The 19,027-nt window shown below is 39.9% G+C and overlaps 1 long non-coding RNA gene across 2 annotated transcripts in view; it reads right to left on the reverse strand.

Moving 5' to 3' along the window:
* Positions 1 to 19,027, reverse strand: part of LOC109492102 — a 1,189,585-nt gene that overhangs the window by 869,081 nt on the left and 301,477 nt on the right. The window lies entirely within an intron of this gene.

The raw sequence follows: 19,027 nt of genomic DNA on the forward strand, positions 1-19,027 counted from the left end.
CCAGGTCACGATCTCGCGGTCTGTGAGTTCGAGCCCCGCGTCAGGCTCTGGGCTGACGGCTCAGAGCCTGGAGCCTGTTTCCGATTCTGTGTCTCCCTCTCTCTCTGCCCCTCCCCCCTTCATGCTCTGTCTCTCTCTGTCCCAAAAAAAAATAAAATAAAACATTGAAAAAAGAAAATGCCAAAACTCTATAATCAAGTGGTTGGTTCCCCTGACCACCAGCCCCCATCCATAGGTAACCTAAGGACTTTCCAAAAGTCATCTTGTTAACAAAAGACACCTTTCTGACTCTTATGACAAAATTCCAAAGGTTTTTGCAGCTCTGTGCCACGAACTGGTCGAAGACCAAATATATATTTCTTATTATAAATCACGATATCATACCCACACATCAAGAAACTCCTCAGTCCTGGAAAAACTGAAATGATTGATTACTCTTCTATGTAAGTAAGTATATATTTATGTGTGTGTATAGAGAATAGATCTGCAAGAATATACACCAACATGTTAGCTGCACTACTTCTCGATAGTTGAATAGATTATATGTTGGGGTGCAGAGGTTGAAGAGAAATTTATGCAGTAATATATATTCCTCTAGTGACAAATTAAATCCAAGCACAGAGATGCCCACGAAGTCACACTACCACTACTTTTCTTTTTCAAAGGAATAATATGTAACTTCAATGCCAGACTTTTCTCTTTTCTAGTTTCTCCTGTTGCTCTTAACCATATTTTATCTGGACTATTTGAAATATATCCCCTCCTAGAGTCTAAGATAAATGCCTGACTTGGATCACTAAATGCTTTCACTGCTGTTATAAATACTGCTGTTAATTTTCTTCCAAGTTGTCCTTCACTTCTACTTCAATTCTCTTGGCAGAAATAAGTCTAAGATTAGAAATCTCTCTTCATTGTTTTATATTTCCAGAGATGAAATCCTTAACAGAACAATTCAAGAGTTCATCTGATATTAGAGAAGCCATTTTAATGCCAAATAGGTTACAAGAAACCACGAAGAAATGTAAAAAATTTTACATTCCTTATGGCTTAAAAGAACACTGGTGAAATCACAAGCAAGGCTCAAACTTGGTGAAAAAAATACTATCAACAAAAATACTAATATGTTCTACAATAATGGAAATATTGAACTATACTCAAGAAGTCTAGATTCTAGTCTTATGTATGTTGCTTAATGTATATGACCTCAAACAAACTACTGAAGCTCTCTGGAACTCATATTCTTCCTCTGAAAAATACAGATCTTCATATTTTTGAACACTTCAGAGTATTATTGTTAAAAATTTCATGAAATCACACAAAAACACTGAAAATGCTATAGTCACATAAGACATTACATTGTTTCTCTACTTCATATGTCCACCCTCTTTAGTATCAGATTTCTGAGTATTTGTCTTCCTTCTTTCTGTAAGCCACTAAATACTTACTAATAAGTTCTAATATTCTAATAAATAAATCCTTTTGGGTGTGTAAGGTGACTGTTTTCCCCAAGAAGCTCACCATTATGATATTATAAATCACAATCTAGGAAAACAAATCCTGTTCTTCAATATACTCTATGTTACCATGAGTTATGAACTGAACATTTGTGTCTGTCCAAAATCCAAATGTTGAAACTCTATCCCTCAATATGATGATACTAAGAGGCAGGGCCTCTGGGAGGTTATTAGGATTAGATAAAGTCTTGAGGGTGGAACCCTCATAAGTGGGATTAGTGTCCTTGTAAAAGTCACTAGAAAACTTGTTTCCCCTGTCTGCTCCCCACCATGGGAGGACACAGGAACATATCTGTTGTTTCTGTTGTTTATAAGCCTCCCAGGCTGTGGTATTTTGTTATAGCAGCCCAAATAGACTAAGACACAAGGTGTATATACCCTATAACCTTTCTTCTCTTCCAAAGTTGTGACCTAGCTAGGACTAAGAATGTTGAATCCATCCAAAACCTTTCATTTTCTATTCAAAGCTTTACATATTAATGTGTGTGTGTGTGTGCGTGTGTATGTCCAGCATCTTCTAGTGACAGCATATCCCCACATTTATCATAATCAAAAGGCTGTAAACTTAAGGTACTTGATTACTGTGTAGAGTTTTTCTGACTTCAACAGCTATATTCAATATCTCTCTCTCTCTCTCTCTCTCTGCTGCTTTCTCTCTCCTTTTTTCCCTTCTTCTGTCTGTCCCTCCCTCTTTCCCTTCTACATTCATGCAGAAACACCATCAAGAATAATTCTGTCTTAGTGCTTTTTTAGGAAGCATAAAGAGAAAACATTGAGAAAGCAGCCAGATCCCAACAGGAGACTTCTGGGGATTTAGCATCATTCATAGAAAGTCAGAGTGTTCCCTGAAAAATCCTGGAAAGTTATTGAACATCTAGCTTTCCTTAAGGTTCAGGACTGAATTCATAACCAAGCCTCACGACCAGCCTGTTAGTATACAACTTAATCACAAACTAATTTATCCCTCTCCTCCCCCTCCCCCACCCAGGCTAACTTGTTAGAATTTAGGAAGCATACAAGGGTTTGCTTTCCAAACCCAAGGCAATAGTAAGATAATATAGTTACTACAAGGAATTAAACTAATGAATTTATAAATAACATGTTCACCAACTCAGAGATGATCAAATCATAAGAGTAATCACCACACCCAGAGGATTAACCATACCCAGGGTTGCAAACCCTACATTCAATCCCCCTTTGTTCTGTAATTTTATGATAGATGATATAACAACCATGTCTGCAAATGACATAACAGCTGCACACTAAACATCGTAACAAAAGATAGTAACAGTATTTACTGACCATGGAGGACATAGCAAGAAGCTAGCAGTATTCACGTTGGAAGAGGGTCTCCATCAGAACCCAAGTACACTATAAAAACTGTTTCAATTAAGGACTCAATTAAGGACTTTCCAACAGTCCTTTAAACAGGAATTATGATTATACAAATTAAACAGAGGTTAGGTAATCCACCCTAGATTAGTTATTATTCTTCATTTTCTGGAGAGGCAAAAAAAAGGTTTGCAAAAGTAATGTGCTCAAGATTTATTCAGGCAGTGGCAAAACAGAAATTCATAGCCAGGTTGTGAAGGACTTTGAGCCAGAACACATAACCACTCTCAGATTGTTGTGTAATGGGGCATGGAATAAAAAGGAGAAGCTAGTCTTCCATTTTTTTAAGGAGTTATTAAATAAGACCAAAACCAGACATGGCCAAGGATGTCCATAACCCCACCTGCTGTCACCTCCAGGATCAGCAATAGCACTGATTAGTTGAGCAAAGGAAAAGATTAAGATAATTTATATTATACAATAGTTTTATGTAATACAACATAATATTGGATTAAATGATATATAGGATATTATTATCTATCACACACCAAATATTACGTATTATGTGTTATACATTATGTATTACAGTAAAGAAATCCAGCCAAGGACTTGATATGCAAGGCTCACAGAGGGCAGTCTCAGGCCGGTCTTCAGACAGAAGACAGACCTAATAGAGTTGGAAGTTCAGCTTTCATCTTTTCCACTATTACTGAGCAACAAAAGTATCACATAGGATGATAAGCCCATCTGAGTGAACTCATATTACATATGGCTTAAGTGCTTAAGTCAGAGATATAAACACAATAACATTTGTTAATCAATGCCCCTCATATGATTGACATTTGGGGAAAGACTAAAAAGACATGCATAAAAAAGCCAAACAGGTACAACTGAAAACACTGTTGCCACAGTAGAGACACAACAACCTTCTAGCATCAGGGCCAGCAAGCACTGGGGTAGGGCTTTACCAAGCTTGGTAGGGAAATATCACTTCCCTTTGCAGAACCGCTCTCCCTATCTCAACAGTCTTGCTTTCAATCAGCTTCCTCAAACTTCTCTTTATCAATATTTTAACAACTATTACTTCAACATATAATCACTAATTAGAAAAAGTTGTGAGAGGGGCGCCTGGATGGCTCAGTCACTTAAGCATCCGACGTCGGCTCAGGTCATGATCTCACGGTTCCTGGGTTTGAGCCCCACATCGGGCTCTGAACCTGGAGCCTGCTTCGGATTCTGTGTCTCCCTCTCTCTCTGCCTTTCCTCTTCTTGCTTCCTGTCTCTCTCTCTAAATAAATAAACATTAAAAAGTTTTTTTTAAAAAACTTAAAAAAAAAAGAAAAAGTTGTGAAAGAGAACTTGGTAAATTTGTTAACTTTTTCCTGCTTTGATACTTTAAGTCATAGGTTGTTTTTCAGTTGGAAATGCAATTTCTGACAAAAGCAGCACATGTGCATAAATGAAAACAACTTTGAATGGCATGTGGCCTGCATGGAAGAAGGGGTTTCTGTGGCATGAGGGAGGAACAGAGAACGGTGAAATTGAGCTCCATCTGGAACCAAACACACTGATAGATAGAACTACATGTTCACCTTGAGTTACAATACCAGGAGTTGAACAAAGTAGTAATTCCTCAGTTTCTCCATCAACCAGAAGATATGAACAGACTAAGTAAGACAGAGATAACCTAATATAAAAATAGCATCCTGGGGGCGCCTGAGTGATTCAGTTGGTTAAGCGTCTGACTCTTGGTTCCAGCTCAGGTCATGATCTCATGGCTCATCATGGGTTCAGGCCCTGCGTTGGGCTCCAAGCTGACAATGCAGAGCCTCCTTGGGATTCTCTATCTTTCTCTCTCTCTCTTTACCCCTCTCCCACTCATGCTCTGTCTCTCAAACTAAACAAACTTAAAAAAAAAAAAATAGCATCCCCTTCACACACTGGCCCAGCCTGCTCATCTAGTGTTAGCAACTACCACCATCCTGTTACAGGTACTATGAAAATTCCCAAATATATCATACTCTCTCACACCTCTATACCTTCACATAGGCTGTTTCCTCCCTGGATACCATTATCTGCATTTTTACCTAGAAAATTCTAACTCACTTTCAAGCCCAGGCTTAACTACTATTTCCTCTATTAGAAAACGGTCTTCTGCACTTTCATTGGTCTTTGTACCTGTAACTCTCATTGCATTCACCATATAATATTACATAGACTTGCAGGTGTCTGGATTCAGATGGCATACAGATGGCACACAGACACAACGAAGGATAATTTTGTCTGAACACTTGGCTTAAAACCACATAGATAATGGCACTGAAAAAGTAGCCAAATCCTTACACAAGACTTCTGGGAATTCAGCATCATTCACAGAAACTGTGCACTCCACAAAGAGAAGAGAAGAACTGACATTTGTTCATCTGTTAGAGAATGTTCAAGTACCCAGACAAGGCCTTCTTCATTTCACACACCCAGCACTGGATCTGGTGCTTTGTATAAACAAAGTGTTCACTGAGTGTGGGCTGGATGAACTTTTGGAGATGACCTCAAGGGTCATGATGTTCCTATGAACTGTGCTCTCCTAGTCTTCTGAAACAAGCAGACATGAAGCCAATCGATTGTTGACATGCCTTGGGTTATTTTTTAACAATTGGAAATACTTTGCTAAAGTTTTATAAGATAGAACATGATTCAGAAATCACATGCCATTTCCCAGAAGCAAACTGATATTCACTGAGCAGTGAACTTTTTAGACCCACTTTTGTAGAGATAAGACTCCCAAGCTCTCAAAAGAAATAGAGTAACTGTTCCCATGACTTTTTTTTAATCGAATTTGATCTATTAAAGCTGAACCAAGAGCTGTTGGTTTTGTAATGAGTAGATATATGTAATTCCCAGCAATGTCATTATATTGTCCCTTAAAGTAGATGACCAAGAGACAGAGCTTGAGTTATTATGCAGGCAGCAGGAAATAGTGAAAGTGATAGATTTCTTTATCTTCAGTGATAATAATAATGATCATCATCATGTCCTAGATTCCATCTCACAGAATGGCAAATGGATTTCTAGGGTCCTCTCTAAAGAATTTGAGGTTGAAGCAGAAAAATGAAATATGATACTATCTGAATGATAGTTGGAGAAATATTACTTAGGACAAAAGCATTAGTAAAAAGACCAATTTCCTAGACTCTTGTTTTTTTCCTGCTCTTTGGTCTCAGGAAATCTTTGAGTTTTATTAGTGAGAATTCATGCTTTAATATCCCTAGGTGTTAAGTTATTCCATGGTCACCCACTGCCTCACTTTCACTTGGAATAAAGAGAAGAAAATTATCTCTGTGTTTGGATTCGGTGAACATCCACAAAAAAGGAACAGCTCAGTTTGGTCATTGTCTTTATCCTTCAGAGTATAGACTCATATGGTTTCTAAACAGTTAAATATGACTTGCATAATGCTATATACTGAAATTATTAGTTATCTTTCCAAAAAAGATGCTATGGTGCTGGCTTTCTTTGGTCTCCAAACATTGATAGTCTTCCCTACAATTCACCCTTAATTACAACTTTCTCCCCAGAGCTATGAAAAGAAGACCCATCAGGACTTGAATTAGCTGTCAGGAATCCTCAGTTCTAGTCCAGAGCAACTAACCAGCTAGTAAACCTTTTAATAGCACTTTCAGGTTTCATGAAACCATTGTCTAATTTGGTCCTCCCAATGGCCTAAAGAGCCAGGATGAATACAATTGCCATTTAAGAGAAGAAATATTAGCTGTAAGAGGTTATATATGTAGGAAGCTTACAACTCTGGGATTTGTAATGTCACTGGGGTGAGCAAGAGTCATTGTCCACCTTACAAAGCAGAGGTCTGTGGTCACCCTGTACTAGCCTTGTGGCCCTTTTTCCTTGCTCCCCACAATACTGTTATCACTCTAATATATTTCAATTCTTTCATACCAAGTTCCAACTGTCATGTATTTTTTAAATTTTATTTATTTATTTTGAGAGAGAGCAGAGGAGGGTTAGAGAGAGAGGGAAAGAGACAGAATCCCCAGCAGGCTCCACATTGTCAGCATGGAGCCCAACATGGGGCCTGACACAAACCATGAGATCATGACCTGAGCCAAAATCAAGAGTCCAACACTCAGCCAACTGAGGTGCCCCTAAGCTCTAACTTTTATAATTTTAAAGTTAGATAGTCCAATATGATTTCTTTTTTGCCATTCCTATACTTGTTATGTAGACCTACCTATTGATGCTAGATGTGGAGTAAGTACTGATGATTTTAAAGCCAAAAATCCAGATGGAAGATTTCAAATGTTAGTTGACCCATAAATATCAACATCCAAGAATCACCAAATAAGACCATCATGAGAAACACTTTTGGAATAGGAATACTGAGTTTTCTAGGGTCTCATTAGAACCCTGGTTTAAGAGATGAGGGTTGTTATGGGGACCGGGTGGACTGAACTGCAAGGAACACAGCAACACACAAAGAAGGTCTAACCTCTATCTATTATTTGTATTCAAAATGCCAACAAGTATCAGGAATTTTGCCTATGATTCTGGGGGTCATGTTTAGCCTTTGAGTATTCCACATTGCCTCCAAAAGCCTAGGAAGGGCAGGTCACAGGGGAAAGGTGCTGGCATCAGAGCTAAGTCATGAGAGCACTGCCAGCACAGCTGGTACTTGAACTCAGCCCTTGTGACTCGTCTTGTTGCTGCTCCATCATTCAGCATCTTAACTTCTCTCAGTCTGTCTTTCCACAACTGCTAAAATACAAGTTAGAACAGATTCTAAGATTGCTACCACCTTGAATTCTGTGATTTATTTTCCTTCTATAACCTTCTCAGGCTGGCACAGACCCCTCCCTTATCACTGAAGACATGAACAGTCGCTCTTCCAATGCACTCTCACTCCCTTCCAACCCAAGGAAAAAGGATTAAGGAAACCAAATTTTCCCGCTCCGGACTTAGCAACAGCTTAAAACTGAAAGTCTCAATGAGAAATCCCATGTACCGATTTTATTGTGGACAAAAGATCATTACCAGATCTTGGGCCAGATGAGCCTCTCTTTAAAGTTTTATTACCAAGGAATCAGACAACTTCTATATATTGAATGCCTGAGTTAACATGGTATTTGTTTTACCGCCATTCAAACTCAAATTATTTTCTACCCCTCCCTTTCCCTCACCAATGCCACTCTGGTGACTTATTGCACACTGTTTGAAACACCGTGTTTTTCTCAAGCAAGGTCAGAAAGATGGTTGGAGACACCTGGTCACCAGTGGGTCAAGCATGTGTTGCTTCAGTGAATCACTAATGGCAGCTGGAAAGAAAGAAAAGAATAATATCTTGACCATCTATATCAAGAAAAAGACAAGACAAAAAAAAAAGGTGCCAAACTTGGATAACTGGCCACTAAAAGCGCATGTCAAGTAAGCAGGAACTTTAAGGGACATCTGCAACAGGGAGAGTTTATATGGACCTGTAGGAGATGCATGTCCACCCCAGGACGGGTGATAGATTCCAGGGAGAGGTAAGGGGCGTGCCTTTCAGTATTCCTGACTCACAACCGCACCCTGCCACAGACTAAGACCAGCTCCAAGATTCCAACACTAACCCAGCCCTAGCCCTCTTCCCATTCACTTTGCTTGCTCCTCAGAACTTAAACATTGTGTAAGTGCTGCTGCAATCCTACAAGTGAGCCCAGGTGTCTTCATTTCCCTGTTCTCCACAGCACTTATGTTTGTGTCCCTTTGCCATCTCTGGCCCTCAGGTCCCATCACAGAAGTTTCCAACCCACTCACATCAGCCACCATCTGCATTTGCTGATTTGAGTTCAGAGTCAGAATCTCACACTCCTGGATTCCAAAATACACACTAAAGAAAAATCCTAATTAATTAATAAAAGTTAAGGGCCAAGAATTATGTCTTGGTAATTAATGACATTCCTTGAGACAAGTATCAATAGGAATAAAACTGCTCTGTGGTTCTTTTCTATGATGCTCATTACATTAATTTGGAGCAGGAGCAGAGGCCCAGGGGGCGGAGTGTGAGGGTGGGTAGTATTTTCAATATAAAAATACCCACAGGGGCGCCTGGGTGGCTCAGTTGGTTGGGTGTCCGACTTCAGCTCTGGTCATGATCTCACAGTTCATGAGTTCGAGCCCAGCATTGGGCTCTGTGCTGACAGCTTAGAGCCTGGAGCCTGCTTCAAATTCTGTGTCTCCCACTTTCTCTGCTCCTCTCCCACTCATGCTCCATCTCTCTCTCCTTCAAAAATAAATAAAAACATCAAAAAAAATGCTTTTAATAAATAAATAAATAAAAATTTTAAAAAATACCCACAGAAGCTGGATAGGGAAATGCTTGCCAAGGACAAGGTACAGCAGCCATGGAGATGCACCTCTTGGTTCTCCCGTCAAGTGGGAGCCTGCCATGGGGAGTGCAGTTAGCGAATTCCCCTCTGGAATCTGCTACAGTATCTGGGCCAAGGCCACATTCCCCCTGAACATAATAGGGGTTCTAGAACCAGGCAGTTTCAGCCCAGTATGGGACTCCTCAAACAACTAATCATTGGCTAGATGAGACTTTCTCAGAGTTGCACTGAAGTTTGAGGATCTTCCAACCCAATCTTCCTTCTTGTCCCCTCTCCATGCACAGATGTCAGGCCCACATCATGGTCTAAGACTCTCCCTGCCTACTCCTACTCCTACTCCTCTCCTCTTTTACCTTTCATGGACTTGGTCACCAAAAAACTCCTTTGCATTTTCAGTTTTATCTCAGTATCTGCCTCGTATAGCTTGCAAACAGACATACAAGGAGAAGGTGACTCTCTCCAGTGAGGTGAGAACCAGAAAGACTATAAGGGGCTGACTCATTTGCTGTTTTATCCTCAGTGCCCAGTCGAATGAATGGGTGTCCATCCGTGGGCCACAGTCTGCAGAGAAGAATAATGGATAGAGATGACACTGGCATCGAGACACGGATTCCCATCTGGTCCCAGTGAGCAAGCTACCCAGGTCACCAAGTCGTACATGCAGTGACCATAAGGCCTCTCCAGATCCATCAGTTACTTCCAGGCCCATTTTAAAAAGGGGTGGAAAATTGTTGGATAGTTTCCCGACCATACCCAAGGGCCATAGAAAAGCTACTATAAAGTTTCAGACCCTCTCTGTCTAGACACACTGTGTCACTGCTCACTGTCTTCTACTGACCCCAGATTTCCAGGCATGGGGGCTTTCTATGAGATTTGTCTCCACTCCAGGCTTCATATATTTTTAAAAATCAATCAATAAAACAAAAATTTGCATGTTATTCCTATCTGCCGTCAAACTCCCAAACCTATTTGATGTTCAGGTGGCTGACTCCTTGTTACCATTCTTGTTATACCTCAAATGGGAACTTCTCAGAGAGGTCCCCCATAAATATCTAACCTACCATTGTGCCCCCTCTATCCCATTACCCTCTTATTTCTTCCTAGAACTTACCACTATCTGAATTTGTATTTGTTTGCTTATTGACTATTTATTTCTTACTCTGGAAAAGTACACCTCAGAAGAGCCAAGATGTTGACTGCTGTGTTTTCTCCTGTGTCCTTAGATCTTAAAATATGCCAGGCATATATTTAAATGAATGACATAAATGGCCCCTGTTTCTACGGAGCCTGTAATCTATCAGGGAAGGCAAAAATTGAGTAAGTAATTGCAAAACCTTTTACAATCTCATTTGGGAAATCTGAGCCCCAACTCAGACAGCTATACATTTCCCCAAGTAGCCTCCTGTCCTTCATTCACTATTACATTTGGCTAAGAAAAAAGTCCATGTATAAACAACCATGCCACTTTCACCCCAGAGGAAATTGCTTTTGGTGCTAATCTAAAGCCAGTAATCTAAAAACTTTTTGGTCACTTATATTTATCAGTAATCAATTTTTAAGCAACCCTCCAAATATGTTTATTTATTTATAAGTTATACGTGTTTACCACAGTGCTAATGTATTATGTGCATATTAAAGCATAAACAAACATTGAAATGTAAACAGATGAGACAGAAATAGAAATTCTGTTATTTTCTTTTTCCCCCCTTTGGATCATCTTGTGCACCTCCTAGGATATGTATATCATATATTGAAGCCCAGTAAAAAAAAAAAAAAAACAATTTTTACCTGGAGATAATAGGTTATCAGGGGTTAGAAGTGAGAGAGGGGCTAAGGACAAGGATGCAACACAAGATCATTCTTTGGGATGCTGAACTGTTCTACCCTGTTTTGTAGTAGTGGTAACAAGAATCTACCCAAGTGTTAAAACCCATAGATATGTATTTTCCTAAACAATGGATATTACTGAATTTAAATCTTTCTAAAGTTTAAGTATAGAGTTAGACACTAAGCATTTAACTTTCTGACCAAGTGAAAAATCAGACCCACATTTCCATCCTTGCTCTCCTTTTCCCTCCAGAATCACAGGAAAGCACAGGAAATAATGTGCCTTTATACCCCCCTCACTGATCCTTGAACCCTATAGCCGACTATGGCTGGTGGCTGCAACAACATCTCCCACTCCACATGCTCTTCTGCAATGTGACCTTGCCAGCCCCTCATCAAGAGGTGGGGTTCCTCTGCCTTGAATCTGGTCTAACCTTAATGACTCACTTATAACTCACTTATAACTTGGGCAGAAGCTGTATGATCTCATAGGGCATTTTCTTTCAAAATCTAGCCTTCATAGTAAGGAAAGCCCAAGGCACAGACTGCCTTTCTATCTAGCTGACAGTCCCAAATGAAACCAACCATAGTCAACCCATCCTGTAATGGCTGTTTTTACTTGTCAACTTGACTAGATCACAGGGTGCCCAGATATCTGGTTCAACATTATTTCTGGGCATTTCCAGAATAAATTAGCATTTGAACTTGTGGACTGATTAAAGCAGATGGCCCTCCCCAATGTGGGTGGGCATCATCCGACCCATCGAGGACCTGAATAGAACAAAAAGGTGGAGGAAGGTTGAATTTGCTCTCTGCCTGTTTAAGCTGGGACACTTGTCATCTCCTATCATTATCACTCCTGGTTTTCAAGCCTTCAGATCCTCAGACCAGAATTTACACCATTGGGTTCCCAGTTCTCAGACCTTCAAACTACACCACTGGCTTTCCTTAGTCTCCACTTGCACATGACAGATTATGGGACTTCTCAGCTTCCATAATCACATAAGCTAATTCCTTATAAAATATATCATTCAATAGATAGATAGATACAAAGATAAAATATCTGTCTATATTCGTATCTACCTATTTACCTACCTATGTATATATCTACCTACCTACCAAGCCTATTGGTTCTGTGTCCTTGGAGTATCCTAACCAATACACATCCTAAGCAGGAACTCCTAAGAGTTCCAGCTTCCAGCTATTTGAGTAACTCCCAGATATGTGAGTATTCCCAGTTGAGGCCCCAGATAGGGTAGAGCCAAAGCAAGCCAGATCCACTGTATCTGTCTGAATTCCTGACCCAAGATTCCATGAGCATTATGAAATGGTTATTGTAGTATGTTACTAAATTTTTGGATGGTTTGACAGACAATAGTACTTGTGTCCTACCCACTATTAATTCTGCCCTTTTTCCTTAGCAGTAAAACCCTAATTTTGTTTGGAGAGCTCTGTTAAAAATATTAAATCTCCAAGTTTTCCTTACAGCAAACTATGGCCAAGTAATACAATCCTAGCCAATAAGAAGTAAGATGAAGTTGCTAGTTAGTGTTTCCAAAAATAAATATAAAATAAAATTCTTTTAGGAGTGCCTGGGTGGCTCAGTCAGTTGAACGTCTGTCTGACTTCAGCTGATGTCATGATCTCATGGCCTGTGAGTTCGAGCCCCACGTTGGGCTCTGTGCTGACAGCTCGGGGCCTGGAGACTGCTTCAGATTCTGTGTCTCCCTCCCTCTCTGCCCCTCCCTAACTCATGCTCTGTCTCTCTCTCTGTGTCAAAAATAAAATAAAACATTAAAATATTTTTTTAATAATAAAAAAATAAAAAATAAAAATAAATAAAATTCTTTCAGGATACAGATGAGATAGCTGGTTTCTTTGGCCTTTTACCTGCCGTTTTTGTTTTGTTTTGTTTTGTTTTGTTTTGTTTTGTTTTGTTTTGTTTTGTTTTAAGCATTCCTCATTATCCCTGCTTAGCATGCAATTTTGATACCTGGAAGGACAGGAACCATCCTGCCACCAGGCAAGATGAAAACCACAGTCCAGAAGAAATGGTGGTGCAAAATGATACACTGATTTCATCATGATTTTGTAGAGCCATTACACTAGACTGAATTTCCCACCTCAGGCTTCTTGTTATATACAAGAAATAAACTCCTCTATGATGAAGCAACTTTTCATTATATTTTTTTTTTATACACAGCCAAACATAATTGGTAGCAAAAAAATGTTGCAGGAAGTAACAAAACCTAAATTTTTGCTTTGTTGAGTGTGGCTTTGAAGCACTGGCTTCAAGGGGGCTCAGAAGGGTCCAGTATTTAGTTTAATATTCTAATATCTTTTACTTGAAATTTTTAATAAATTGATATTTGAACTTAGGTTTTGCAAGTGAAGTTTGATGAGACAATGGAGTATACATGTAAGCAGAAGAGGCAGACACACTATGTGAATCTGTTGTTTCTTGCCATCCCTTCACGATGCCCCATGAGCAGAAGATTCCAGCAGAGCCACAATCCATGGAAGTTCAAGGAGATATACAAGATGTAAAAGGTAAATGTGTTACATCTAAGACTATAAAAGCAGGTTGTGAGGGAGACACTCATAGCCCCAAAAGGCCAGTCTTTATATTTAAACCAGAATTTACTTTAAATGCATAAAGGTAGCAATGGCATTCTAAGAAAAACAAATGACCAAGGAAACTTATTAAATCTTTCTCACATGTGTTACTTCCGTATAACAGCTGACCAGTAATGCTGAAAATGATGACATAGAATGTTATGGATTAAATTGTGCCACCACCACTCCCCCAATTTATATCTTGAAGCCCTAACCTTCAGTGTGATTGCATATGGAATTAAGGTCTTTAGCAGGTAATCACAGTTAGATGAGGACATGAGGGTGGAACCCTAATCTGATAGGACTGTGTCCTTATAAAAAAAAGAAAATGTCGGGGCGCCTGGGTGGCTCAGTCAGTTAAGCGTCCGACTTCGGCTCAGGTCATGATCTCGCGGTCCGTGAGTTCAAGCCCCGCGTCGGGCTCTGTGCTGACCGCTCAGAGCCTGGAGCCTGTTTCAGATTCTGTGTCTCCCTCTCTCTGACCCTCCCCCGTTCATGCTCTGTCTCTCTCTGTCTCAAAAATAAATAAACGTTAAAAAAAAATTTAAAAAAAAAAAGAAAAGAAAATGTCTCTCTTTGCCACATGAGGATGCAGCAAGAAGGCAGCCATCTGCAAGCCAAAACAAGAGCTTTCACCAAAACCCAAACATTTCAAACTCCCCAGCCTCCAGAAATGGGAGAAAATAAATGTCTGCTAAGCCAACAGCCTATGGTCTTTTGTTATGGCATCCCAAGCTGACTAATACATAGAATCAAAAGGAAGTATAAGGCAACCCATAGTTCCTTTTCCTTTTAGTCCTTCCTTACTTATCAGTAAGACAAAGGGACAGAGCATTGGTAGAATTTGGATGAATCAAGAACTACAAGTAAAACAGTTGAGTTACTACTGTTCTGCATTTCCACTGCTGTGGCAAGAAGAAAATATATGTATACACATACAAGCAATGAAATACAAATGTGTACGTTCAACAATTCTGTATAACAAGTTAAATGCTCTTATATTTGCATTTAAAACTGGCATTGCAGGGGCGCCTGGGTGGCTCAGTGGGTTAAGCGGCTGACTTAGGCGCAGGTCATGATCTCGCGGTCCGTGAGTTCGAGCCCCGCGTGGGGCTCTGTGCTGACAGCTCAGAGCCTGGAGCCTGTTTCAGATTCTGTGTCTCCCTCTCTCTCTGACCCTCCCCCATTCATGCTCTGTCTCTCTCTGTCTCAAAAATAAATAAATGTTAAAAAAAAAATTTAAAACTGGCATTGCATAAGACAAAAAATGTAGAAGAAAAGGCTTTATATTTTAGTACTTTAACAGCACCTTTTCCCAGCTGAGGATAAAGTTAACACGTCTTTGGGAAATAGGGACCCAGATTTTGCTGAATGGAAAGGTAATGATCCTTCCATGCAATGGCAAACTAATCGTTTAGACTTCTGACTGCTACACTTCAGGATGCATACCAGTTGTCATCCAAATCTTTGGTTTTATGGGAAATGGTAAGAAAAAGTCAGAATGTGAGGTATTAGTTCAACTTTCCTAGAAAACAGAAAACTAGACAGGGATTCGATGCTGCTGCTTTATTTGAGATGCAGAATAGCAGCACAGAATGAAGGAAAGAAGAAGCAAAAGAAAGAAGCTCAGGGAGCAGTGCAAGGTCCTCAGTTAACCATGTTAATGACTGCAGTGTAAAAAGTTACAGACACACAGCCGGTATCCAGGAAGTTATACACACTCAGAATAGGGACTGCTCTAGTCCGGCTGTATGACAAAACTGTGTCCCAGAGGTATAGCCACTGGAAAGAGGAAGATGAATTTATGTGCTTTTATCTCCACTACTTTCTCTTTCTCACTGAACAAAATGCTCCCCATGAAAAGTTGACTCACCTATATTTCCAGTATACATCATATGACCCCTTCAGCAGCCACCCAAGAAGTCACATCCCACACCCTCAGTGTCAATACAGAAGTGTCAGGAGGAGCCAGAGACTCTTGGCATGTGGCTGGTGGGCCATGGAAGTTGCTAGGGTTAAGCTCACAACTGAGAGTCTGGGAGGGGGAACAGGCCATGAACACCCAAGATGTATCCAATAAAATGAATGGGTGGAGGGACCCTCTTGCCACATTCAGCAACATTCTGAAAGAGACAGATGAAATGAGTCTAGAGCTAGTAAGACCACAAAGAGAGAAGAAAGGAAATAACAATTTGTTAAGGAAAAGACTCTGCCAGATGCTTGTAATTTAAATTAGGCTTCACAGAATCTTGTGGCTGAAAAACTCAGGCTTTTCAATAACCCAAAAATTGATTAAAAGGGGGGGGGGGCAGCCACAAAGCTGCAAGCCTTCCCCAAACACTTTTCATTAAAAGTTCTCTGCAAGGGACAGAAGGCTAACCTGCTGGCAATGAGGAGATTAGGAGGTTACCCTGCTATGAAAGCCCACTGTTACGAATTGCTTCAGACAGAAGCCATTAAGTTAAGAGGAAGGATGATGGTTAGAACACAAAGAGCAATAGGCAAAATGGAAGAAGAATCTTCAGGCTTAAAAACATCTATACAAGGTGTGGGCTGCTGATAGTCTCATAGGTAATGAATCAGCTGGATGCCAGTTAGGAATTTTGAGGGATATTTTGCCCCCAAAAGCTCCATTCTTGGTAACTAATGGTCTGTGGCTACTTAACCTCCAAAATAATCCCCAGGTCCTTAGCTTCCATCAGCAAGAAATGGGCTTTGGAAGTAGTGAAGCCCCTACAAATGACATCCTTCCCAGTGCTCTCCATAAATTTGGCTTTAGAGGATAAATGACAAGTCTATAATCCCAGAGATTAATGCCAGGGGTTGTCAATTGGCTACCAAGGCACTTAGCCCACTAAGTGCACTAGGGCAAGAAGGTACCATTCCTACTACTCAGAAGATCTGATGACTGCTCTAGAATGATAGTTCTTCAATTCTGTTTTCTCAATTCTAGTTTTATTATTGTTATCCTCTTCCTTTCCCACAAAGGAAGGAGACAAACAAAAATTGTCATTACATTTATTCATTATGGGGATTCAAAAACCTGAAAAATACTTTGGGACTTTGAATTGAATGTTATAATTGGTTGAGACTTCAGGGGTGTTGATCAATGTCTGAAAAGAAGGGTGTGTCTGGATGTTGTTTAACCAAAGTGAGATTGTGGCAAATGCCAACTCTTACCTATGCAACATCTGCTTCCTGTTCTTCCTTAATCACAGAACCCTATTTTATATGAAGTATCAATGTGCCAGACTCTATGACATATTGAGGTGACCCTGTGGCACTCTCCTGCCTATTGGGATACTAAGTTTTTAAAAGGAAGACAGTCACTTCAATTGTTTCTAGTGCTTTTTGTTTTCCTTTTTCCCTATCCCCTCTTCCCTGTCTGGAATGTGAGTGTGATGCTTAGAAGTCAAAGTGCTATCTTGTGACCTTGATAATGAACACAGGATGTAGCTCAGTGGTAGAGCACATGCTTTGCATATATGAAGCCCCGGATTCAATCCCTGGCATCTCTGCTTTAAGAATCCCAGAATAGGAGAATGAAAACCACACCACAGATATGATGGAGTATAAAGAAAGAGTCTAAGTCCCTGACTTTATGAAAATATTGAATTGCCTCAGCCATTTTTGATAAGCAGGGGAAATAAACTCCTGTGATTAAACTACTAGTATTGGGGGTTATAATGACATGTAGTTAAAAGTAAACTGTAATTAGTGTAGACTCCAAAATGGAAAAGCATAACCAAATCAAAGCTTTTACCAACAGCCAAAAGCAATCATTCCATGAACTGCAGTAAAGCTGGAAATATGGGCATAAGAATTTCTTACCAATTCTTCAGAATAATTAGAAGCCTCCAAACTGCTAATTAGAGGGGTTCCTCCCCTTGCCAAGTTGACACTTTGTACCCGTCAGTGCCTGAAGTACTATCCTGTCCACATGTGTATGCAGGAAGCCCCTGACTGCCCAAAGCACCTTGTAACACATTAACACAGCACACTGCATACAAACCTAGTATTTCTGTTGCATGTGGGATTTGGTTAAAAACAAAAAAGTTAACTACATGGTTAACTACCGAACATGCCTATTTTCTTAAAAGGCATATAGTCAATCCACTCAAGCCTCCTCAGTCCCCAGATTCTGGAAGTGAGAAGAGACCATCAGAACTAAGCTGCTCTCCTTTGGACACTGACATCAGTATCATCATGACCTCTCTCCACAGTTGAGTCTTTGCTGGTGTTGCAGTGACTGAACCTGGATGTCTGCAAGCCTCTAATAGAGGGGAGAAAGGTCTTGACACCATGTGGTCACTAATGAGCTCATGGTCCTGGTAATCATCTAAAAGGATTACTTAGTGACCTGATTTCAGAGCAGTACTACCATCTGTCCTCCCAAAACATTATTCCTATCATTTCAATGATATAAATCACTCTTGGTTTTCCATTCTAAGCTAGTCCAAACGGAAGACAATGAAAGTCAAAACATTTACTAGATGAGAGATAGTGATGTGTCACTAACATTGATCATAACCTAAACAATCAAAAAAGCAGACTAGACCAATGAGAATCATTACAAGAAGAGAACACGAGAAATTTCTGGATAAGAATGTTACCATGTGTAAGTATCTGATTTCTTAGATAGTGATACCATTTTCTGATATGCAAAAGAGTAGATGGGAGAGGTAAGAATCAACATTCCTCTTTTGGCCATACTTTTCTGGCCATATTTTTGATGTAATTATTAGACACCAAAGTGGAGGCCTCAAGATAGTTGCTAGAATATAAATCTAAAAGCACCCCCCTCCCAATGCAAAACAATGTCTATACTTTAAGAGTCATTGGTATATGGATGGCAATTAGAGTCATAAGCTAGGGGAAAGGTAGGAAAGCTTCTCCCAGATTTAGAAGTTTGGTTAAAGAGGATAAGTCAGTAAAACAGGATGATAAAGAGTAATCATCAGATAAGAGGACAATTAGATAAATCTTGCACTACCATAGCATAGAAAAGACAATGTCTAATGTCTAAACAAAGGAGTAGTCAAGGTGTCAAAAGCTTCTAAGAGAGAGTCTATAAGATGAGGGTGGAGGTCATCATTGGCTTGGGCAAGATGTGGGTCAGTGGGGACCTTGGTAAGAATCACTGCAATGGAGTAAACACAAAGTTCTTTAGAAAGAGGGGGAGAATGAAAAGTAGAAAAAAAGAGTAACTTTTGATAACTCATTCAAGAAGTTTTTCTGTAAGAAGGAACAGATAAATAAAATAATACCTGTGAAACATGTAAGAAATGAGGGGTCATCAAGATATGCTTGGATGCCAGTGAAAATAACAGAGTGGGAAATTTTTCTGAGATCATTCCA

This window comes from Felis catus, chromosome D1 (genome assembly GCF_018350175.1).
Source record: "Felis catus isolate Fca126 chromosome D1, F.catus_Fca126_mat1.0, whole genome shotgun sequence".
Classification (NCBI taxonomy): Eukaryota; Metazoa; Chordata; class Mammalia; order Carnivora; family Felidae; genus Felis; species Felis catus.